This window comes from Vidua chalybeata, chromosome 3 (genome assembly GCF_026979565.1).
Source record: "Vidua chalybeata isolate OUT-0048 chromosome 3, bVidCha1 merged haplotype, whole genome shotgun sequence".
NCBI lineage: Eukaryota > Metazoa > Chordata > Aves > Passeriformes > Viduidae > Vidua > Vidua chalybeata.
Window position 1 is genome coordinate 83,899,916 of NC_071532.1, and position 25,602 is coordinate 83,925,517.

The 25,602-nt window shown below is 39.6% G+C and overlaps 1 protein-coding gene across 1 annotated transcript in view; it reads right to left on the reverse strand.

Moving 5' to 3' along the window:
• The window catches only part of LOC128785030 (regulating synaptic membrane exocytosis protein 1-like), a 112,504-nt gene that overhangs the window by 70,615 nt on the left and 16,287 nt on the right, over positions 1-25,602 (reverse strand). The gene's annotated exons all lie outside the window — the stretch shown is intronic.

Consider the following 25,602-nt stretch of genomic DNA (forward strand, 5'->3'; position numbering starts at 1 on the left):
ATTATTATTTAGCAATCATTTTAAATTCAATATTATTAATTTCCACATAAACTAAGATCACACTCCCCTTTTTTCTGCTGTGGGGGCTGACATACTACCCTTCTGAGTGGGCTTAAACTCAAAGCTATTAGCCTATCATCTGACAGAGTCTCTAAAGAATCATGATTTCCTAAGTTTTATCAAATATGCAGCCAGAAAAAGATATGTCAATCCAATTATGTATTTTTATTTTTGCTAACAAAATCATTAAGTTTACTTTTTTAAGGGTCTTGTTTTCATTTTTAATTGGGCTGAAATAAAGTGGGGGCAAAGCAAGGAAGTCCACTTAACAACTAATTTACTGTATTTTAACACATTCTTACATTACTTATTTGTAAATAACCTGGTAACCATAGGGGTTTTTTATTCATTATTTTCAAGTCAAAAGCATTCTGCCCCTGCACAGAAAATTAAAACAAAGAGTATAATTTCATTGCAGACCAGTTTCTAATGAGTCAGTGCACAGAAATTGGCCCTTATCAACCAGTTCAACAGTTGTTACCAGTAGGACATTCAAAGCCCTTCAGACTTCTGAATTTTTCAGACAGTTTGTTCAAAGCTTCAGACCCACACCCAGAACATCACAACCCTGAAGTTCACCAGAAGCACTTTGCTTATGCTTCTTACAAAGCAAGGAAGGTCTCATAGGATCACAGAATCATTCAGGCTGAAAAAGGCCTCCAAAAGGTCATCAAGTCCTACCGTTAAGCCAGCACTGCCAAGTCCACCACTTAACCACAACCCTATGTGCCACATCTACAGCACCATCTCATAGAAGAGATGTTTGTGCTACATCTCATAGACAGCACCATCCTCCACACAGGAAACCCCAATGAACAACAGGAGACCAAAAGGTGAACAGGGAGCAGCTGCAGCTCGGTGTGATTGAGCCAATTCCTTATTATTCGCTCCTGTAAGTCACTTCAGAACTCCGGAGTTTAAAACTCAGGATTATTGACAACAGCCAGAGCCAGCATGCATGCAATGCAGAGATGTCAGTCTACACACAGTTGAGGTTTACTTGCATGGCTTAAGTGGTTTAGTGGGCAGGGTATGCTTTTGTAAATACAAAAGCAAAACAGGAAGTCAAAACAATTTTTGGCTCCTTACTTGATTTTGAAAAAAAAATAGAATGTTTTGAATGCCAAAAGGTAAATAAAATAGGAGCATCCCAATCACTTAAGAAGAATTCCCCAGCTATACTTCAGACTCAGTAAGTAAATACTAATTAGCAGATAAAATGACAGCAAGATTGTTACTTCAGTGTTAGTAAATATTTTTATTTTATTGTTGTTTGAATTACAAGTAAAAATTTGATAGTCTTATTTATGACACCTTCTTTTAATGCAACTAAGAAATTGAGGTACTCAAATAGGCTTTCCTTTAAAAAAGGAACAGCTTTTCAAACACTGACAACCTTGAAAATCCTCTAAGGTGTTGCATCTAAGAACTATCTTATTTCAATGACAGTTTTTAAAATCAAAGCCACCATCCTTAATAGGCACATTTTTCTTTTTTCAATATTGGTGAACAACTGTGATGTTCTGGTCTGGAAAGTGCTAAAGGACTGTGAGGAATCATCAAAACCAATTATTTTGAACAGATATTGCAACTATGTGCTGAAGTAAAGCACATGAAAATTAAAACTACAATTCTAAAAACAGAGGCATGTTCCAATTGGGAGCAAACATTAACATCACATTTCAAACACCTAATGGTAAACAGCAAAACCAGGTAACATACAATGTCAGCATGCTACTGAATTGCATTATAGGTAAATGGCATTTACACTTTTAAATTGACAGAAGGATGATTAAATACTGACTTATGTCCCTCTTCAACTTATTTTAAATTCTAAAATAGTGGACATAATCAGTGTCACTGATTAATGACATTCTAGTATGGTGCAGGACTTTCAAATACATTGATGATAAAGAGATGTACAGTTAGGTTAACACATTACAAAACTTTTTAACACTATGTATCTTCTAATTTTAAGTAAACACACATTTTGTCCTTACACCTAACTCCCACTTTCCAGATTTTCTATACTGAGAGAGGTGCTATTGGCTGCACAGAATTCAGCATCAAAGAGCTAAAAACCAGTCTCAGTTGGCAGAGACTGGCATATTCTCAGGTACACATTTGCAAAATGACTACAGGAACTTCCTGGGTAGTGACTCTGTATGACTGCAGGACAAACCTCCTTGCTGACTCTGCACTTCCAAAAACAGGATTTTGTTTGAGTCTCATTTGTTGTCCAGTGAACATGTGTGTTTCAGAGAACACTGAGAAAAACTTCTTCAAAATAATTTACTTGTTAACCTTTTCTTACTGCCCCTGGAACAAGTGGGTTTTCTTTTATCCAGAACAATCTTTCTCAAGTAAAGACCATGAAGCTGAGCTCTGTTTGTGGAGCTCAGCAATAATGAGTTCTTGAAAGGAGAAAGAACACAACTCTATACATCCTTCTCCGAAGACAGATGACATCAAACACACAGCACAAACTTCTACCAGCTTTAGAAGGAGCTACTAAGGGAAGTAAAAGCTTCTCCAAACAGAAGCCAAAAACCATAAAAGTCAAAATTTAAGAAATCTTATTGATCACACCATTTTAGCCAGATGCTAAATGGATGCTGGGTGCTGTAGGTGTGCAGTCACAAAGGCACAGCCCCTGACAGCAGATTATCCAAGTCCAGGGAACACCACAATGCACGGACACCAACAGATGGGAGAGCAGAAGGAAAGCATGAGTCAGTATTGGCCCATGTGTCAAAAGACCTGGCACATGAAATTCCAGGTATAACTGCAGGTCTGGCAGGGGACAGTCATATAATGAGGAAGAAGAAAATTTGCAACTACTTGCAGAAGGGTGATTAAAGCATTCAGTAGCCTGGGCATCCAATGTTTTATTACGACCTATGCAGTACATGTGACTTTAGCCAGGCCTCAGTCACACACTTTGGAGGGAAATGACTATCAAAGGTGAAGGTAAAAGTAAGAAAATTGAAAAGAAAGAATTTATGAAAATACACATTAGGCCTTCTAAATAAAGGGAGACATAGTTGATGTAAATTTCAGTAAAGCATTCGACACAGAGTCAAATGAGAAAGCATTGGTTAAAATGAAGAAGGTTTCTTCAGCAACCAAGCTGAAGAAACGGCAAGAAAACATTTATCTGAGAGGGGTACTACCAGCCAAAAGAAGGATGACTAATCAAGTTTAACAGAACTGGGATTAGGATTGCCTGTATTTATCATTTATCTCAGTAATATTTCCAGAATAAATATAACTGTGATGAAGAAATTTTCTTGTGATACAAATTCGGGAGACAATGATAATTAAGGGAAAGACTGAACTGTACACAAAGTCAAATAAGATTGCATTCAGTAGTACAAAATGTATTGTCAGGCAGCTACAGATTAAGAGCGTCTACTAAAAGCTGTGAGTTCATTAGCTGGAAACGAGTGAGGAAAGAGAGACACCAAACAGCCCAAGTCTGTTCGTTCATCAGAGCACGGCTGTGAACAACAAACGCAGACCCAGAATATGGTAAATGTAGCTCATTACTGATAGAGATGCGAGAACACTACCACTGTAAAAGTTCTCTCAAAACCTCATCTGTACTGAGAAATGCTGCAGAAAACCCAGTGGAAGCCTAACAATGTAGGATTAAATGTAGGTTTGTGTATTAACATAGAAACTGACAGTCAAGGATCGCCTACAAAACTGTATTGGATCTCCTGTTAAAGCATTTTGACAATGTTGCATATATTGTTACCTTAAAAAATTCACATGTTGTATGTATTGTAATTATACACATATTTAAGTTCCACCTAAATGCTTTCTAATCCCTCATTAATGCAAGGTGTATTAAATAAAGACAAGAAATTATCTAATGAGAAAGGAGGAAACGGTGGCCAGTGTTTTGCGATAGAAGTAGTACAGGAAGGTTCCCCTCATTTAGTTATGCTTGCATACCAATAACAAGTAAGAATTAGTAACTAGCAACATATACTCTCAACCAGTCCTTTAGAATTCAAGGATTTATGGACTTTAAAAATGTAATAAAAAATATATCAGGTATAAGGGCAGAATATAAAAGTAGTATGGAAATAAATGAAAGGTACCACTGGAATGGCCAGAAAAAAAACATAAGAGAAATGAACTTCCCTAGCACTCTGAGGGCCTCCTCAACTGCAGTGATTATTTCAGCCTAGCTCAGATGATGAATCTGTCTGCAAGTTGCATATCTTGGTAGCCACCCACTGACAATTCTTGAATTTCAAGAATATATTATGACTCTGGCCAACCTCCTTCTGTATTTGTAGGAAGAAGGGAGACAGGAAAAACCTCTTGGAACATTCTGCTGGGCAAAAATGCAAGTAGGATGACTTGAGAATGAAGCCTGCCTGAGCAAAGCAGACCCGAGGAGCTCATTTGGTCACCCAAACAAATCTGGCAAGAACATAATACAGTCTTTAACTACATGAGGATAAAATGCACAGAGCAGGAGAGCTGAAATATACACTGTCTAGAAAATAAATTCAGCCTGAAGTTTTTAATATCTAATTAGCAGGCCAGATGTGATGATCTCTTCTAGCCAGCATCTGGGAATGTAGGATTCCTTGTGACAGAGGAATCCTTTTGCAGAGATCTGAATAGTTATATGTATGTGTAGAAAAAGCATCACTCCTAACACATCTGAAAATACCAAGCCCTCCTCTGCAGCTGAATACTGGAAAATGTAATTTTTAACCAGTTTCTAAAAGCATCCTATGAATATCAAAAATAAAAGTTACAGAGCTACAAGAATGGCCAACCTTATGTAATTTACTCTTCCATAAGTACATAGCAGCAGAAGTATACAGGGAACATCACTGAACAGACCAAATATTTAGATTGAGCTTTTCAGGTCAGGTAATAAACACTGCACAGAAAATCTGAATCAGGCTATAGCATGCAAGTGGAGGAGGACAGAGAGAGTATGGGAAACACCAACAGAATTACATGGTTACTCAGTTTAGATATAAATATTATCCTTCTGATTCAGATGTGTGATCATCTTTTCATTGCTGGTCCTTTGAAGTGCAAACACATATAAAATCACGAAGAGATATTTTTATCAGTTATCTGAATTATTTTCTACCATCATAATGCCTGAATTATAAAGGGAAGCCACGACTAAAAGCCTTTTTATCACATAAAAGCAGTATTCTGAAGTAGTTACAATGCAAATTATGATCCATCAATATATAAAAGTAGGAACTGTAAATGCAGGAATCAGTATTTGACAAGCATCTTTCAAAACAAAAATTTAATTTACTTGTGTGTGTGTGTATGTATGTATACATATATATATGGTTTTTCTTCAGATAAGTATTTTAAAGACCAGCAAATAATTCAACTACTATATAGTGGGAAGTAATTTAGGAAGATGCTGTCTTATAAAAAGTCTTTCCTCAAACTAGCACAGAAAGGAGCAGGCAGCATCCACACTGATCATCTGAGGTTTAGCACAGTGGTTCTCCTCTGGAAGAGGCACATCATCTTTCCAGGGACTGGCAGAACTCCAGCCCTGCCTTCACAGGCAGCTGCTGACACACTGATTTGAGCCAGCACACGGCTGTCCAGGGCAGCTCCCACATAAGGCTGCTGGTCTGGATCTGCCTGCCTCTGGCTGAGAAGCAAGGTAAGAAGCCAAACATAGCCTGCTGCTCACTGGTGATGATTCTGACCAAATGACTTGAGCACAAATCACTGATCAGTGCTGACAAAACACTAGCAGCTGGGAGAAATTCAGTGCTGTAGCCAGTTCTCAGCTGCCTCTGCAGCTTCAATAATTTAACCTACAGCATGGTGTTGAACTGATCTAGCCAGAACAAAAAGCCAATAGAGGCATCACTTTAATTGAACTCTGTCTTTGATTCAGAAAGATACATTGGGTAGTTCAAACGCAGATTTCAGAATGGTTCCATAACACAGACACTGCTCTCTTCTGAGGGCTTTCTTCTTCTTTGGTAGAGAGAGGATGGTAGAAGCAATGCTGGCTTTGTCTGGAAGTAGGAGGGTGTTAAATCCAGTGATTGTCCATCATTCTGTCACTGTAAGACTACAGTCAGGGCACAGTCAGGCCACATCTTACTTATCATTGACTGAAATCTTGCATGTCTGGTTTTAAAACTGTCCAGATTCAAAAGGATCAACAAAGTAAGATGCCTTCTAAACCTAGTGTGACTTGGCAGGGAAAGATTTTCTGGGAATTAGAATCCGTGATCTGCAGATTTCACAGACGAGACTGCAGATGCATTGCTTCTCATACACCATGGCTTCATTCATGCATGAAAATCAGCTGTGATTTACACAGCTACCCAGAATATATCTCCAGGGTCTGGATCTGAGTAAGTCCTAGTTTGCAGCTCTGATAACCAGAGAAGGAAGAGCTGTGACCCTTCTGTTGTGTTACCCCTTTTAGGGTATCTATGTTGCTGACTACATAGGAACTCAGTGTGCTGGAATCTATTTAGTGGATCATGCTCCTCAGGCCAGGTGCCTGGAGTTAGGGGGTGCAAAAGCTCAATTTCTAGCAAAAACCATTTTTCTGGACATACTCTAAACTACAGATCTAAGCCAAACAAGTTTATTCTCTCTATAAAATAAAAAACTTATCAGTTTTACTTATGTCAGTCCACCATGCATATCTGTGCATACAAAACAGAAGCTGAAAAGAAACCATAAATACTGTATTACTGGGCTACCATTAGTTGTCTTGTTTCATTGGCCGTTTCTATTTTAATATCTTTCACCTCTTTGTGGGAGGATCATATATCTCTCACCAGTGTTTTCAGCTGAGGGGACTCCACACAGATTTTCAGTGGCACCAGCACCTCTGTGAATACCACTTGTTTCTGAGCCCATCCTGGCTCACACCCCACATACTGCTGCTGCTGATGCATTGAAAAGCAAACACCAGAAGACAAATTTCCTTTCTGCAAGTGGCATTGCAAGGTCTTCACATATTCACTAACAGCACACTCCTCAGGCTGACTGAAGACAAAGATAATTTGAGGGAGACATATTATGTGGTTTGCACACAGAGAGAAGAGACTACCTTAGATGTAGCACAAAGAGCTCAGTTCCCTACAGCATCTGGAAAGCATCAGACATGTCTCCATAAGAGCAGAGGGCACACAGTTTCCAAAGGTGACTAAACAAACAGTGGCACCATTACCTACAAAACTGATTTGCTGACAAAGTTTTGAAAATTTACTTTTTAGAGTTTTTCAATTATTTGCTGATGCATACTGAGAAATGTACATACAGGAGACACATGTTAATTCAATTTACACATCTCCTGATTTCTGAGTTCTCACACATGGAAACCTAAAGTTGTCTTTAGTTTTTCAAGGAATTTCTTTGTGGAAAACTAGTGAGTTTTTTGCCTAGGACTGAATACTTGCACAATCTGACAAATATGTACATGCAAGCACACAGGTATGCACCAGAGCCACAAAGTGCAATGTACATCTCATCTAGTTTTTGGGGTGCAGAATGCAGCCATCGCATTCCAGTTGTTACCCCAACCTCCTTTACTAACCAAATGGGCACTTTCAGGCTATGAGTCATTTTCTCTTAGCATAGAGGTAAAAAAAAATAGGTTCTTCAAGGGTGTGATTCATCTGTCCTGTTTCTCTCCATTCCCCACACAGGGAGCCTTGGGTGACTAACTCAGATGTAGATGTCTACATTTTGCCATATGAATCCCACTCACAGTCTGTAATTTCCCAAGCGTATCATACAAGAGCATGAGATTTCAAAACTAAAGAAGGGAGGTAACAGAGACAATTTCCCTATCCTCCCCCCACCTGTGCCAAGTTAATTATATATGTTGCTCTTATACTGTATGTGGTCGCTAGAAGATCTGACAATATACCTTGACTTGTAAGACTATCAAAATATTTTCCAAGTACTACTATTTTTCTGATACTCAAGTTGAATGTTATTATAGTGCCAAGAAAAAGCTCACAATGAATATCACATTTTCAGGAAAGGAAGGAGTTAGATGAAATTATAATTCAATTGACTAGATGAAAATTGGTTTAAGAGAAAGAAATATGCATGTCAGAAGGTTTCAGCATTTCAAAGGACAGCCTAGATTCAGGCAATCTGGAAAGAGAAAGAGGGTTGATCTGTATTCTCACAAACAACCACAGCTAATCAAATTTTCCTAAATTGATTAATAGAAACAAAAGAAGAAGCAGGGGTCCCTGTAACTGCTCTGAATATTAACTTGAAAACTGTAATCTCAAGATGCCCCTCAGTCCTGGCAAAGCTGAATTCTTAGTGATGCTGGATTTTTAACCTTCCCTGGAGGTGGCAGCAAAGGAGGAAGAAAGAGAGAAGGCACTACTTCCTTTACTTGCAGAGACATGGAGATGAGAGGAAGAAATAGCACAAGGTGATGTCTGTGGAAAGAAGGAGCATGAAGAATTTCAGAAGTTGAGAATCATCAAATTTTTATTTACAGCAATGAGGAGAAATTTCTAATCCTTCTATGCAGAATATGCTCACTCTAGAAGTTGAAGCTTCTGCTCCACTTTTCGGAGTAAAAGCACAACTACTTTCTTTCCTGAAATATTTACTGCTGTTTCTTGGTAAACAAAGCCAAACCAGATGACAGATATGGAACATACTATTTTCACAGAGGAAGAAAAAACAAATAAAGCAGTGCTCCACACAATATCTTTGAAGTACTTAAAAACAAAGACATATCTCAGGATCCCAAGCAATAGGATGTCTTCCTCAATAATCTGCAAGCTTCTGTTTGAGGAAAGTTGTCAGATGAGTGACCCCTATTAGTGAGTATTTTCCGTGCTCCCCTGAGAAGAGGCAGACAACGAAATTACAGTTCATGACTTTGGGAAAAGGGCTGTCACGAAAAGCTAATGATATTACCATCCTGTGTGAGATATTAGTACATTACCTATAAATATACTTTACAGAAATACTGGACCACCACTAGAGTCCATGTACACAGATCTCATCTGGAATCTGTATAAGACAATACACCTCTGCTTTTCTTTCAAGACATTGATTGGAGCTGTTTTACCTTTTTTTTTTTTTTCAGTTTTGTCATTAATCTTACAAGAATTTCCAGACACATTTCCATATTAACATGCTTGTCTTTTTTAAAGTGAAGCACAAGAACATTTCCAATTTTAGAGGATTTTTTACAACTAAGAGTAATGTATTCCTTCTATTAAAATACTTTGCAGATTCATTTTCTTCCAGTATGCATCTAATGCATTTAGGTCCCAAACCTGCAATGAGCACAGATGCAGGGGTCTGCCCACACACAGCAGGAAAAGGGCCATAATTCTGACTCATCTGGTAATTTATGCTTCTATACTGGTGTTACAAGAATGTTAATATTGCATGAAAATATTTCTATAACACTTATAACATTTGTCAAAAATAATATTCAGAAATTGTCAAATTGCCACCATCATTCCTACATGATCAGAATATTTCATCTCCCAGTAGGCTGCACTGGCAAGGGCACGTAGGAACACAGCAAACCCAGCACACATGCTTTGGTATTGCCACTGTTTGCAATGACCTGAGCTCAGAGGGGCAAGGACATGACATGCCAGCAAATAAAAATATCCAATTCAGTTGCTGTGAAATGCCTCCAAATTCCATGGCATAAAATGCTTTGCCTGCTGCCAACCATATAGTTAGCAGCAGACCTTTAAGGTCTAACACCACTGTCTATCATTAGAGTGTACATTCACCTCATGTTCATATCTCTCTCTTAGAAATGCAAAAGATAACCACAATTCTCAGAAAGTGCTTAGCAAGTAAAACCAACAATTTTACACTGGCCTATGTGTAGCAATGACTGTACAGAACAGGTCTAATGTATAAGCAGAATAAGTCACATGTGGAATAAACACAGGAGTTTTACATTTTTATATATATATATATATATATATATACTTCGTCTCAGCTAGGATAAATTTAAAACTTGAGACCAAAATTTAAACTTTTGAATGGTATTCCTACTATCTCATTTAATGAATTAATGTGGTTAAATTAAGAAATGTTCCCCCTAATTTTTTTTCTTTTTTTTTTCACCTGTAGCATCCATCATTGATGAACTATATGAAGTTTTGCTATTTTTACTTGGATGCACACGGCCAAATTTATGCAAGTTTGCCAGTTTGATTTCATTTTGTATTTTGCTCTTCCATGTTTGCATTTCAGGTATCCTTAATCTTTTGCCATTAAGTACACTAGGAGTTACACAAATGTACCTCCTAAACTCTCAGTAAGCAGTGATGGAATTGCTGGGATGCATTTCTTTTTATTCTATGCCAATAACACCAAAAAAAAAAAAAAAAAAAAAAAAAAAAAAAAAAAAGATTCTCAAATGCACAGGCAATGGAAACAAGAACAAGTACCCTGTGAAGAGTATAGAGGTGAAATTCAGTGTGTGGGTATGGGGTGAAAGGCCACAGTGAAGCTGCAACTGAAGTTGACAAGGGATGCAAAGAATAACAGGAAGGCCTTCTCCAGGATGTTAACCAAAAAATGGAGGTCAAAGAAGGTGTACCACCCGATAAACAATGCTGGAAAACTCTTAACAGTGGATGAGGAGAAGGCTGAGGTGCTCAACAAAGTTTTTGCCTCAGTATTCAATGGCAACCTCTCAAGAGGGTGGACTGCAAGATGGGGACTGGGAGAACAAAGCACTTCCCACTGAAAGTAAAGATCAGGTTCATGATCAGCTGAGGAACCTGAGAATACACAAGTCTACAGGACACAATTAGAGCATCCCAGCATCCTGAGAGAATTGTCTGATGTAGTTGCCAAGCCATTCTCTGTGATATTTGAAAGGTCATGGCAGTCAGATGAAGTCCCAGGTGACTGGAAAAGGAAAACACTGTACCCTCTTTTGAAAGGAACTACTGACCTGTCAGCCTCCCCTCTGTGCATGGAAAGGTCTTGGAACAGATTCTCCTGGAAGCTGTGCTTAGGCACATGGAGGACAGAGAGGGGATTTGGGACAGCCACCATGGCTTCACCAAGAAAAAGGGAAGGGCTGCAGATGTCATTTATCTGGACTTCTGTAAAGCTTTTGACGTGGGTCCCCACCACATCCTTCTCTCTAAACTGGAGACAGAAGGGGAGACTGTTAAATGGATGAGGAATTGGTTGGATACATCCAGAGGCTTGTAGTCAATGGCTCTGAATCTCAATGGACATCAGTGACAAGCCCTGTCCATCAGGAGATTGTACTGGGACCAGTGTTACTTAATGTCTTCATTACTGACAGAAACAAAGGGATCAAGTTCACCCTCAGCACATTTGCAGATGACACCAGGCTGAATGGTGTGGCTGACACACCTGAAGGACAGGATGGCATCCAGAGGGACCTGGACAAGCTCGAGAATTGGGCCTGTGGGAATCTCATGTGGTTCCACAAGACCAAGTGCAAGGTGCTGCACCTGGGTCAGGGCAATCCCTGGTGTCAGTCCAGTCTGGGGGATGAACAGACCTAGGGCAGATCTGCTGAGAAGGACTTGAGAGTGCTGCTGGAGGAGAAGCTGGACCTGACCCAGCAATGTGGGGTCCTGAAAACCAATGGTATCCTGGGCTGCATCCAGAGCAGCGTGGGCAGCAGGGCCAGGGAGGTGATCCTGCCCCTTTCCTCTGCTCTGGTGAGACCTCACCTGCACTGCTGCATCAGCTCTGGGGTCCTCAGGACAGCGAGGACCTGTTGGAGCAGGTCTAGAGGGGGGCCACCAAGTAAATTGGTGCACCAATTCCACATAGGAGCACCTCTCCTATGTGGAAAGACTGAGAGAAATGGGAGTGCTCAGCCTGACTTTCCAGTACCTAAAGGGAGCCTAGAAAAAAGCTGGAGAGGGACTTTTTACAAGTATGTAGTGACAGGACAAAAGAGAATGGCTTCAAACTGAGAGTAGGTTTCGATTAGATTTTGGGAAGAAATTCTTTACTGTGAGGTTTGTGAGGCACTGGCACATGCTGCCCAGAGAAGTTCTGGATGCCCCATCCCTGGAAGTGTTCATGGCCAGCTTGAATGGGCTTTAAGCAACCTGATCTAGTGGAAGGGGGAACGAGGTGATCTTTAAGGTCCCTCCCAATCTAAGCCATTTGATTACTCTACAGTTGAAGCAAAACTGTTGCTCTGAATGACTGAGATGAGTTTATTAAAAGAATCTTTAACTCAAATGACAGACCTAAGTATAAAAGATATGACTGTGTGTGTGAATGCATACATGTGGCAGAGTGGGAGATGTGGAATTACATAGATATGTATGTTACTGGATAGAACAAGATCATATGTGGGAAGAAAATAAAACAGGTGCAATTCCTGTGGTCTTGAAATCTTCTCTTGGAAAGGTCAAATCATTCAACTCTTCTAGATCCTTCCCAAGTTTCACAATTATTGGGTCAATGTCACTCAAGCCATAACACAGTGAAAAACATTGAGTGCTTTTTTTTCTTCCTACTAAATGATTAGAAAGCCTTCTCTGATTCATTTCTGCCCATATGAAATTACAAATAAAACCAAAACCAAGTAAGGCAGCACCTTTTCCTACCACTAGGTAAGCTGTGGCCCTCAGATGTGCAAACACAACCACTGTCATTGTACTTCGAGGGTCCATATTCCAAGGGAGCTGTAGCGCAAGGAAGAATGCAGAGAAGATTATCTACAGGCTCATCATTCTGAAGCTAGATGATGAGAAGTTGTAGCTGGAGTTTATTAGTTCTTCAGTCAGTCAAAGTCATTACTTGGTTTTTTTTACTTGCATTAAATTAAGATAGCTTGAAGGCACATGGAGCAATTTACCTTACATGAACTAAATGAATTAACAAAATTGCACATGGAGAAACCATTATCTGATCCCTGGTTGCAATACTTCACACTTCATTAGCATCTGTCATCCAAGATCTCAAAGCATTCAGAAGCAAAATCTTCTAAAGATGAGTCCTACCTTGATCAGAGGTTACTGCTTGCACAGGTTTGTGTCTGCCTCTCACTGAAGGTGTCTGTGAGGCCTTTACAGGTCCAAGGCCATATTCGCGACAAAAGTCTGAAAATCTGACTGAAAGGAGCAGATCTGCAGGCACAGGTCCATGCACAGCTGGAAGGGGCACCAGGAGGCACACAGGGGCCAAATGCACAAGCAGAGCATTCTTGTTACATCTCCAGAGCTCTGCTTGCATAGGCACTTGACAGGGAAAGCACTTGAGAGCACAGTTTCTGCAAATGGCTGTATTTGAGACAACTGTTTTGGAAAGGGCAGACACACCCACCCATTATGCTTCACTCATCCACAAACACACAACTTTGGATTACTGTATTCCTTCTCATTTCCTGCAAATAAGTTTGTCCTTCCTTTTTCTCAATATACTGTAAGAAGATAAAATTGAAAATTAAGGTAATTAATAAATAAGAAAGACCAAGCACATTTGTTAGGATTGTTTGGCCACTAGGGAATGAAAATGGCAGTCTCCACCACAGTGTGACACATTATGGGGCTTCATGGATGTAAAAGCCATGATCTCACAAAGAGAAGCATTCCTCCAAGGAGTGTAGACAGGGAACTGTGGGCAGAGGATTGAGTTTTGCACAATTTTAACTACTGGTATTTAATTTCCAACACTGAGCTCCCTTGGTAAGAGATGAAATTCTCAAGGTGTGGCACTGAAGAAGACTCAGGATGGTGACAGCTGAGGACAAATCTCTGTATTTCTGACTGTCAATGTCATACCTGTAGAGTCGATTGCAATGTCTGAAACAATCCAGAACTGCACAGGTACAATGCTGACATAAAGCTTTAATAATTCCATTCCCTTTTATATGCAAATTCTTTTCTGCACATCACAGAATCTCATCCAATGACCTGATTTCATACACTGAAATTTCTGAACTAATTTACAACAAATACACAGATGGATGCACACACAAATATATATATATATATATATATATATATATATGTATGTATGTATATTATATATATAATTATATATATTATATATATGTATATATGTATATATATGTATATATGTATATATATATGTGTGTATATATATGTACACATATATATATGTATGTATGTATATATATTTTTATATATATAATTATATATATGTATATATATGTATATATGTGTATATGTATATATATATATATATATATATATATATATATGTACACATTCTATAAAACACACTTAAACATACCACAGAAAGACTGCAGAAACTGCCAGTAAGGAGTGGTCAAGACCTTCCTTATAGATATGATGAGTGACATGATAACACTTTGCATCAAAAACTGATTTTAGGATTCAAATTTGCATTCTTCATGCAAGATTGTTAGCCATCAGGATCCAGAGTATCTGGATATATTCTCTCCCACAGCTGATGCAGCTGATATAAAAAATACTGAACTTATTAACTCAGTGTAGTTGAAATTACCAAATTGACTTCATAGCTCACTAGTCAAGACATATACTTAGGAACCTGAATGATTCAATCACAGAATAATTTGGGGGTTTTATACTTTGGCTTTGGTTGTGGGGTTTTTATCAGAGGGGAAAATGAGTGAGAATTTTCTGATTAAGCACAATTTTAAAATACACTATTTTTTCTCACTGTATATCCAAACTGTCTTCTTTTTCACGTTGGGTCTACATCCCAAAGAACAGCAATCAGCACACACACAGCAGTACTGACTAGAGGGTGTGTCTTACTCTTTTTAGTCTACATGCACTACATAACACAGTAGGGCAAGCATTCAGAAGGGTTCAGTTTTCTTTCAGGCCCCAACACAAATCTGATTTCTCTGGCTTGCTGACTGAGCACTGGCACTGACTTCTTGGAAAAATGAAGGCAAGGAAAGGACAGACACCCCTATGTGTTTGCAAAGTACAGCAGACTCCTGCAATTCAGCATGCTGGTGGTTGCATCAAAGCTACAGCACATGGGTAGAGGCCACATTACCAGTAGATACCATATTACCACAGCAGTATCAGCAGAGGCATTCAATACATTCAGCATTAAATTTCTCTTTCAGAAACACCCCAACTGCACTGAAAGCAGTGAGGAGAGTGCCTACTGACTTCAGTGGGCAAGTGATTGACTAAAATATGAATATCGATCTAATATCGATATCTAACTGAGACGGACAAACACAAGGATATCACCATAAGTCTCTACAGAGAGCATCACACTTCACACACAACACTTTTCATACTTGTCATGATATATTACAAGGTAAACTTCCACTTTTTATGCAGGATTAGATTTTTTCAGAGACAGAAAATACAGTTAATGAATGAAATACAAGAGAATATCCTTTTTAAAAAGCCTAAACAAATATCACCTCTTATTAATATGCTGTCTTTCATTCCTTCCACAACACCACAGTCCAGGATATTTTGAGTGATTCCAGTTCAATTTTCATTAAAGTGGAAGATTCAAGGGTCTCTATATAATGTAAGTTAATAAGCACATCGAAAAGAAAAGATCAACCCTCCTGCTCTGTCTGCAATCTATTCCTAAACCATAGAATACTTAACTGCAGCACACTGAGATTTTATTTTAAGATAAAACTCAGAAACATCTTAATTTGAAAATAACTGACATTTATTTGTATGTATTTTTAGCCATTTGTGAATTCCTGTAAGTTAAACTAATACAATTGACCACTCATGATGTTTAAATGGATTTCTTTGGGAAGTTTTAGTAAAAAGCTTTGAAACACTTCTCTTAGAATCATAGAATCATTTTAGATTGAAAAAGACCCTTAAGATCCTTAAGGCCAACCATTAACCTATTTCAGCCAAAACCAGCACACTCAGCACTTGCCAAGTCCACCACTAAACCATGTCCCTAAGTCCTACATCTACCACACATCTGTTCAATATCCCTAGGGATGATGATGATTCAACCACTTCACCTCCCTAGGCAGCCTGTTCCAGTGTTTGACCACCCTTTCAGTGCAGAAATTGTGGCAGCTTTCCAGCCACTCTGCCCCAGCCTGTAGCATTGCATGGGGTTGAATGGTTGGTTGAATACACAGTGACTAAGAAAATTGTTGCTAAGCAGTTATGGATGGGGCAATGTCATTAAATGTAGACCAGAGCATACAGGTATTGCAGAGACGGCGGAAAGAATTGTTTTCAACATCTTCCCTTCTAAGAAAAACAGTTTCCTTCACAGGCAAAGAGAACTAGGTAGGTCCTGATGAACCAAATATTAAACAAATGATTCTACAGAAAATTTCTTTGCCTAAATTATTCCAGTGGCTTCCTTGTACACAGGGAACATAGGGACATCACTGTTGCTATCTTGTAAGCAAGGCACACACCAAATGCAGTGGTAATACCTTTGCAGCTTATTGTAAATAAGCATTCCCTACTGTTATACTGACTTACTAGCTTTGGACAGGCAGTACATCCTACTCTGACAATTGTCACCAAGGGTTTCATTCCACCTTAACATCAGATAGTCATCACTTAAAAGAAAAAGTAAAAAGGAAGGGATTTGTTAGGAAGATAAAAAATACACTCTTCAAAACAAATTTGGTTTTCTCTGTAACTTAAAACTAGCTTATTTGCAGCCATGCATATACTTGTCTAGGTGTTTAGTCCTCCCTAAAACTCCAACAGGTATCCTGGCTGTCAGAGCAATAGCACAGGAGGTCACATCATTAAGTCTCTTCAGTGCAATTAGCATTTTGATAGATATAACTCTCTTTATCCTAACAATATTCTTTTGTAGGTTTGTCTGGGAAGTGAATGCAGCCACTTCTGATGCCACCTAGTACTGTGCATCTGGAGATTTCAAGGACATCTCTCCTTCCCAGGTCATGTCTAAATGACCACTGCATGTACAGCCTACATAAATATACATGAATAGCTCTAGAGCTTTGTATCAGGGCACTCTGCATCTACTTCCTTTCTCAATTTTCTTCTATCAGACATTGTTGGGACTAAGTCCACTAAATTATTTAAAAATACATTAGTAATAGGCATACTGCATTCAATTTGTGCAAAATTCAGGAATAAAAAATACCCCCAACAGATCTCCTTTGAAGAGGAGCAGATTTTAAGAAGTTCAGACTGTTCTAGAAAATGGGAATACACAGCTATATCCATTGCCTCTTTTATAAAAGGACTATAAAGTGATTGAGAGCATCTGGAACCATTGAGCTTTACCTGTCAATACCCCAGCAGTAAAAAATTCATGAGTCTGTTACCAGTCATAGGCTAGTCTAACAGCTTCCTCAGGGAAAAACCACATTTTGGGTCCTGTTCTGACCCCAGCTTGGCCAAACATAAAGATAGGATCTAAGTAACTCTCACCTTATCCTGATATGACTCATCAAAGCTATTTCTAAGTGGTTTGGTTCTTTCATCTTCATTAAAGATTGACCTACAAATTCCTTATTTGTTTCACTAGAAACAAAATACTTTTTAGCATGTTCGGAAAGGGGCTATTTTTGGGAATACAAAGACACAGCTGTTCCTTTTACAGTTACAGCAGAAGGATGCGTGCTGTTTAAAATGTGCATGGTGTACACACAGCTGCTTGCCTCAGCCAAAGGTGTGGTGTGACTGGGGGAAGGATGGGAGTCTCAAGAGCAACAGCTTTCTCAGTCTCTAATGGATTGTTCTTTGAGGAGCTGGGACTACACAAAAAAAAAAAAGCAGGAATTGTCAGGACAAGAGGGCTGACGCTATGGAGAAGAGATGATACGAAGCTGAATGTGAGGAGAAGTAAATGGGAAAGAACAAGAGTGCAGAAACAACGTGTGATGAAAGATGAGGTTAAGATGACAGATGGCAAGCAGAAATGCACCATGGCTTATATCTGTGCCAGAAACCACTGATAATATAAGGATGCTAGCTGTAGAATCATATCTATGCATATTTTATATATGATATATTATATATACACACACATTCAGAAAAATGCTTTATAAGACATTTAAACAATACTTAGATAGAGGTTTCCCCATCCCTCTGTTCCCTCAACCACAGGTTACCAAGGTACATTAATGAAGCAAGCCTTCACTTCAAACATGTTCACTTGAAAACCAGCAGTAGTGAGTATCTTTCTCACTGCTCCTTCTGGGCTTGTAGAAAACAAACACTCCTATGCACATTTTCCATGCCAGCCTAAAGGAAAATTTGGTGGCAAATTAAAAATATGGGGGAATTGCTGAACAAACAGCGCACTAAAATATTTAGCAAATTGTGAAGGACTTTCAGAAGACTCCATCTAGCACTTCTTAAAATGTTATATTTTTAAATAAATCATCATCTTAAAATAGAGCAATGTATGAAAAAAAATATCTGGACAGAGGCTAGTAAAAGGCCCAAACTCTTCCCATTTCCATAACATTCTTCATTCCCTCACTACCACAGCATCCACTCTTATCCTTGCTTCTTACAGTTGTAAAAAATGTATGCAAACAGTAATGGAACAAGTGATTGCAAAATCCAATTTTCCTGCTCCTCGTACAAATTTCCAATACACTAAAACACCCACCTATGCTATCTTACTCACTGCAGGAAAGCCCATGTGCTAGTTGCTACAAAATGTATTTTAAAAGACAAACTTGGACTTCTGAACACACTTACACAAACACCACCAACAGACCATTCAAAACAAAGAGATCAGTGATTATACTCCTAAGATTCTGCTCTATCACCATACTGTACTGTAAATAAAAATCAACTTCTAGAACTATTTAATGTTTAAGATATTATATTTCTAATGAAATCTCTGCACTTACTAAGTCACCAACAGATACCCAGTACTTCATTTTCTCTGCAGAATAAGACAAGCAAGTAAAGGAAAGTGTAAGCAGCATAAATTGACAATGGAGGCAATAAAGGACTAAAGGCAATGAGAACTCACTGGGTCCTTTAGAAGTCCATTGCCACAAACTGATATCTTTTTCATAGATTAAATATTTTTCCTTACACTTCTATTACTTTTTCATGCATTTTTCTGTTCTTCTGGACATTAAGTTCTCTGGACGTTGCTATAAGGTATAAGGATATAAGGTCTTATAAAAAAGATATAAGGTCTTATAAAAAGCTGACACAGTTCCATGGCTCCTTATAGGAGCTCTGAGGAACTCAAGGTTTTTAACCTTTTTGGGCCCATCACTGCAGGCTGGACATTGAAGTGCTGGATAATGTCCAGAGAAGGGCAACAGGGCTGGTGAAGGGTCTGGAGCACAAGTTCTGTGAGGAGCAGCTGAGGGAGTTGGGGGGTGGAGAAAAGGAGGTCCAGGAGAGATCTTATGGCACTCTAAAAGTGCCTGAAAGGAGGCTGTAGCCAGGTGGAGGCTGGCCTCTCCTTCTGGGTGACAAGCAATAGGAAAAGAGGAAGTGGCCTCAAGGTATGTTGGGGGATGTTTACATTGGATATTAGGAATGACTTCTTCATGGAAAGGATTGTCAAGCATTGGGCCAGACTTCCCAGAGAAGTGGTGGAGTCACCATCTCAAGAGATATTGAACAGATGTGTGATAGATGTGGGACTAAGGGACATGGTGGACTTGGCAGTGTTGGGTTAAGTTGGACTCAATGATCTTAAAGGCCTTCTCCAATCCCAATAATTCTGTGATTCTTCTTGTGGAGAGCATTTTAATGCAAATAGAGATTTGTTAAACATGCTGCCAGCTCACACAGTGAACAATATTCCCTGTTATCAAACACCAAAGCATGAAATTTTGAGAAGAAATGTTGGCCACTAGCTATTTCAAACATGCATGCAGTCTCAAATAACTTCACAACATGGAGGGAACCCACCTATTAAATCCACACCATGGGATCTTTGCCTCTTGGGGTACATGGCTGAGCTGCATGGCTGACTTTGGACAGAAAATGCAAGTGGAGAGATTCAAGGATATTCTCAGCAATACATCTTGGTAAATAAATGATAAAATTGTGTCTATGTGGAAGATGTGTTACCTAACTGAATTAGGTTACTGAGTTAACTACTTGAAACCTCTGAGTCTAAAAGCAGCAAACTTGAACCTTTCCCATGAGCTCAAAGTGTTGAACTTGCTGTTAAATTACCATTGTAAAATATCAATCCCTAGTACCATGTATCATATACAGTAGATTTATATATTTCTTTACCACAATTATTTGTATTCATATCTGATTCTTAAGAAATTATCACCCTGAGCAAAGCATAAGGCTTCACTATCCAGGAGGTAGCAAGCCAGATATAATCCCAAACACAGTTTGTCAGATCCAGCTGCAGACATCAAGGAAGCCAGTTATTTGGCTTTTTTTATTGTTATTGCTTTGGCTTGCAGCACAGAGCTCTGAAAAGTCCACTGAGACCATGGATTCTTGGGACCAAAGTGTAGAGATTATCCAAACACATAGGAAAGGAGTGACATTGAGACAACAAACAATGTGAAGAAAAAAGATGGACAACTGAAAGGAAGAGAAAAGCATTACCTCAATTTAACAAAAGGAGACCTGAGGTACAGGCAGACTCCAGCTTCCCCAGAGCGGCAGCACAGAAAAGTTAATTGTATCTCAAGTCTCTGTCCAATAACTTAACATCCAGACTGATTCTTTCTTAAAGAGAAATCAAGAAGTATGAATCTCAGAGTAGCACTACCAGAATAATGACAAATTTTCTGGATGACAATGATTGATAATTGCCCCTGCCACTTGTGATAGGATTACTACAAGTCTTACAGCTACAGTTATACCCAGCATCACAGCAGCACAGTGCAGCTCTGCAAAAAAATCAGATACTCTGATTATAATTTCTGGCAAACAAGCAGCTGAATTAGCAAAAGCCTATCACAGTTAGCACTTCTGGCAAAACCCTACCCTCTAAGTTCAACCAAAAGTACTGAAGACATAGGAAATAAATAATTAAATTCTCTTAAAATGACCCCTCCAGAAGTGCTGGATCCCAGCATGCAATCAGATTGTTGCCTATTAATTTTGGTTAGACAACTCAAGGGTTACTACCTTTCAGGTGTTTCACATAAATTAAATTATATTAAAAATTCTGTTTTAGGAAGATTAGTATCATTAATTACCCTGCTCTCATGATGGATGACCATCGTGATAGACATCAGTGACAAGTCCTGCCCATCAGGTGTCTGTACTGGGACCAGTGTTACTTAATGCCTCCATTAATGACAGAAACAAAGGGATTGAGTTCACCCTCAGCACATTTGCAGATGACACCAGGCTGAATGGTGTGGCTGACACACCTGAAGGACAGGATGGCATCCAGAGGGACCTGGACAAGCTCAAGAATTGGGCCTGTGGGAATCTCATGTGGTTCCACAAGACCAAGTGCAAGGTGCTGCACCTGGGTCAGGGCAATCCCTGGTGTCAGTCCAGTCTGGGGGATGAACAGACCTAGGGCAGATCTGCTGAGAAGGACTTGAGAGTGCTGCTGGAGGAGAAGCTGGACCTGACCCAGCAATGTGGGGTCCTGAAAACCTATTCTATCCTGGGCTGCATCCAGAGCAGCGTGGGCAGCAGGGCCAGGGAGGTGATCCTGCCCCTCTCCTCTGCTCTGGTGAGACCTCACCTGCACTGCTGCATCAGCTCTGGGGTCCTCAGGACAGCGAGGACCTGTTGGAGCAGGTCTAGAGGAAGGCCACCAAGTAAATTGGAGGGATGGACCTCTCCTGTGTGGAAAGGCTGGAAGAATTAGGACTGCTCAGCCTGGAAAAGAGCAGGCTTTGGGGTGATCTAACTGCAGCCTGCCAGTTAGGGAGCCTAGAAGAAAACTGGAGATGGACTTGTAAGAGCATTTAGTGACAGGACAAGTGGGAATGGCTTTAAACTGAAAGAGGGCCAGTTTAGATGAGATATTAGTATGAAATTCTTTGCTTTGAGGGTGGTGAGGGACTAGAACAGGTTGCCCAGAGAAGTTTTGGATGCCTCATCCCTGGAAGTATTCACAACTGAGTTGAGTGGGGCCTTTGAGCAGCCTAGACCAGTGGAAAGTGTTCCTGCCCATAGCAGAGGATTTGGAATGTGATGGTCTTTAAAGTGCCTTCCAACCCATTTTATGTTTCTATGATTCTCTGACTCAAAAATATGTGAGTGATCATAGCATCACTGCCATATCCTGACTTCATAAAATTACAAATTCAAAATTAGAAGACACATGTTGGTGCAGGAGCACTGATAAACCAGGTAGCTGATGTTAAGTTTTGTTTCTATGGAAATGTTTACTCTGGGGAAGAAATAGAAAATTGTCAGTCCCAAGCTACAACATATTACAGATTTAAAATTCCCATCTCTTTCATCCTTTTCTTAGTACAACCCCAAGGTATCCTAGGTTCCTCAACCTTCTTGTCCAACTTAACTTGTGTTTCCCTGCTTCTCCCTCATAATCTCATTTTTTTTCCTTTTCTTTTCTTTTCCTTTCCTTTTTCTTTTGGTTTTTTGGGTTTTTTTAAGTCTAATGAATATCCCACATTCAGGAGCAGGTTTTTTTTCTCGGGTGAGCTGCTGCTTCTACAAGTGCACGCTTGTGGTCAGCAGCACTCTGTGAACAGTAGCATTGTGTTTGTGTAGCTGCAAAGACATGATTACATCTGTTTCAGCTTGAGATTTCATTGTGCATGCCTTATAAAGAACACTGGAGCAGGCACCTGTTTCATATTAAAGTCCACATCCTTAAGGTCATTCAAAACAACCAAAACTGAAGTTTAGACCAAGACTGTGTCCTGCTGTCACCCCTCCCAAATATAGCACTGATACACTTCTTTGTTTCTCCCATATCCATCTTCTGGCTGCCAGGATACAAGATAACACTACTGCTTATGTCTTTCTCATCACTTTGGAAAACTCATTACTTTCTCCAACATCCAAAAAAGAAAGAGCTAGACCAGCTCAGGAGAGTCAAGGTTTAGTTATGTGTTAATCACAGTATTAATGTGTGGCAATCTTTTATTGTGAAAATAAGATTCATAGTGTAGCCAAATGGGAGTTTCTACACTGGAGGAGAAAAGGCAACAAAGAGCTGGAAATGCTCCTCTTCCCCTTTCCATCTGTTTCAGAGGATGGATCACACAGTGCAGGATCAAGGCAGAGACTTCCATGTTACCTCTATAGGATCTACATGCTCTCTCCACTCCTTTTCCATTGCACCACTGGGGAGAATACAGAGAAGAACAGCCAGACATTCCAGATGGTGGGATCAGTGCTAGAAGTGGCCAACCAGGCCCATGATACCAGAGCAGGAGTAAACTAAGACTGCCTTAAAGCATGCTTCCTCATCCCAAATGACACTATGCAGCCTTTGACTTTATGCACATATGTGGTTTATCTTAAAACCTGGAGCTAAGTTTTCTAATACTGTCTCTCAAACTCCTATAGGCATATGCACAGCCACACACATACCAGGAAGACCTCCACACACTGGCTGGGGACCAAAGGGTTATCCCTACACACCATAGTGTGCTACTGGGGCAAGAACTACAGAAAAGTGCCAAGGAGTTTTCCCAGACAAGAGCAGCTGCTGATTTAGCAAAGCAGGGACCTTTACACATTCTGATTAAGGCTTCTGCTGTACAGTGATCTCTTTGGTCCCTATTATTCACCCTTCTTCTCACCTGCTGAGGCTTTACATGTACTTGCCTCAAATGTCAACATCCTTTACTCCTTTTTCTTTCCATTTAATCAATTATTTTTAGCTCTGTTCTTCACCTACCCAAAAAAGCAGAGATGCCACCTTTAATTAAAGACAAAAACACACAAACACACACCATTCCCTCAGGCACTGAGCCTGCAGAGATTAATATGTACATGCACATAACCTCCAATATGTCAGGCTGGAGATGACAAGGCTGGACAAACGCAGGGGACATGGCTACATGTCCCTGCCTATAAACCCTGAGACTAACAAAACAGATCTACTTGTGCTCTTTAAATCTCATCTCACTCCTCTCTGCTTACTCTGTTAGGAAGGTAACCTCCTGGTTCAGGGCATTTCTATAAACTCCATCATACAGCTCCTGTATGTAGCAGGTGCCCTTTCCTAAACAGAGGAGGCATTCTTCTTATGAGTAAAAAGATTAAAGCAAATTCCAAGTACTCAAAACCAATTCTGGAGCTTCAAAAATGCTCCAAAATCCTGAGACTGAATTAACATAGAAAGCTGCTTTGAAAATAAAAATGTGGATTACTACTATCAGGTTAAGAACTCTGTCCTCTGCTACAAGGAGATCTAACCAACCTTTTTTTTAAAAATCAGACCAGATCTCCTACATGGATCTATATTTTAGTGAGAAAGTATTGGGCAGTCAAAGAGTAGTCAGATAATAACTATGATATTATTATTTTCTGGGAATGTTGAATTCAAATGAAGTGAGTTGTCCACTTCCTTCTTCAGTCAAACTACCCTGTGTTTCCAGTTGCTCTTGCTGTACCCCCTGCTGAGATCTGTGAATGCAGCTCTGCCAAGCCTCAAGTGTCTGAACCTAATGACTCAGACCCTTCTCTTCACAGTCTTGAGGCTGGCTTACACTCTAAGGAGTTCTAAACCTTTGTGTTTAGAAATCTTTTACTTGCCTTCTAATTTATTTATTATCACACTGAAAATAAATGTTCACCTCCTCCTGATTTGTGCGCTTAACCATCTCCAGTTTAAGCCCAAAGGGAAATAGACACATAAATAAGCAAGTCCCAGGTCTGCTACCAAAGCATCCGTCACTTTTCATTGCCCAGTTCTCATTGTGAAGAAGTGCTATTTTACACTTGTTCTGTACTAGACATATAGTCAGCTGCATCACTCACAGCTACTTCCAGACTCCCATCCCACCTAATTCCAGCCTTCCCCTAACATCTTGCTCCTGTCATATATTCCTCCTCTTCTGCTCCCCACAGCAGTGCCTGTAATCCCCTCTGAGTCCAACTTCTTGTGCCTTAAGGGACAGATACTTTCTTATAGTTTCCCACTTATTTGTGTCCTTTCCCCTTTCCTGCTGTCCCTCACAATGCCATGACTGCACTCTCATCTTCTCTCTTAATTTCTTTTCTCCCATAGCAACTAAGCAACCACAGCTCTTCTAGTGAATAGCCTTGCCAGCACAATGCAAAATGCTGACTATTTTGCAGACTGTTCTCATTAATCTGGTGGTTACCTTCTGAGGGCATTTAAAACACCTTACCTAACATGAAGCTTACGTTTAATGCAATAAAATAAAACAAAGATGTTATTTTATTTTATTAAGATGTTATCAGTGTCACTGATGGCAGTTTAATGATAATTCATATTCAAAAAGTGCTGCTTCTCATGTGGAAGGAAATATGCTCTAACCTCAACAGCCATAATACGATTTGAGAAATGAAAGATCCCCAAAGGAAAGATAGTGATCTCAAAAATTATGCAGGAGGGATCTGAAGAAAGTGGCACGCTACTGCACAGGTCTGAAAACCCAGTCAGAATCATTGACTGAGCTGAAACCTTTGGCACTGCTATCTATGTCCAGCAGTGAAACATGAA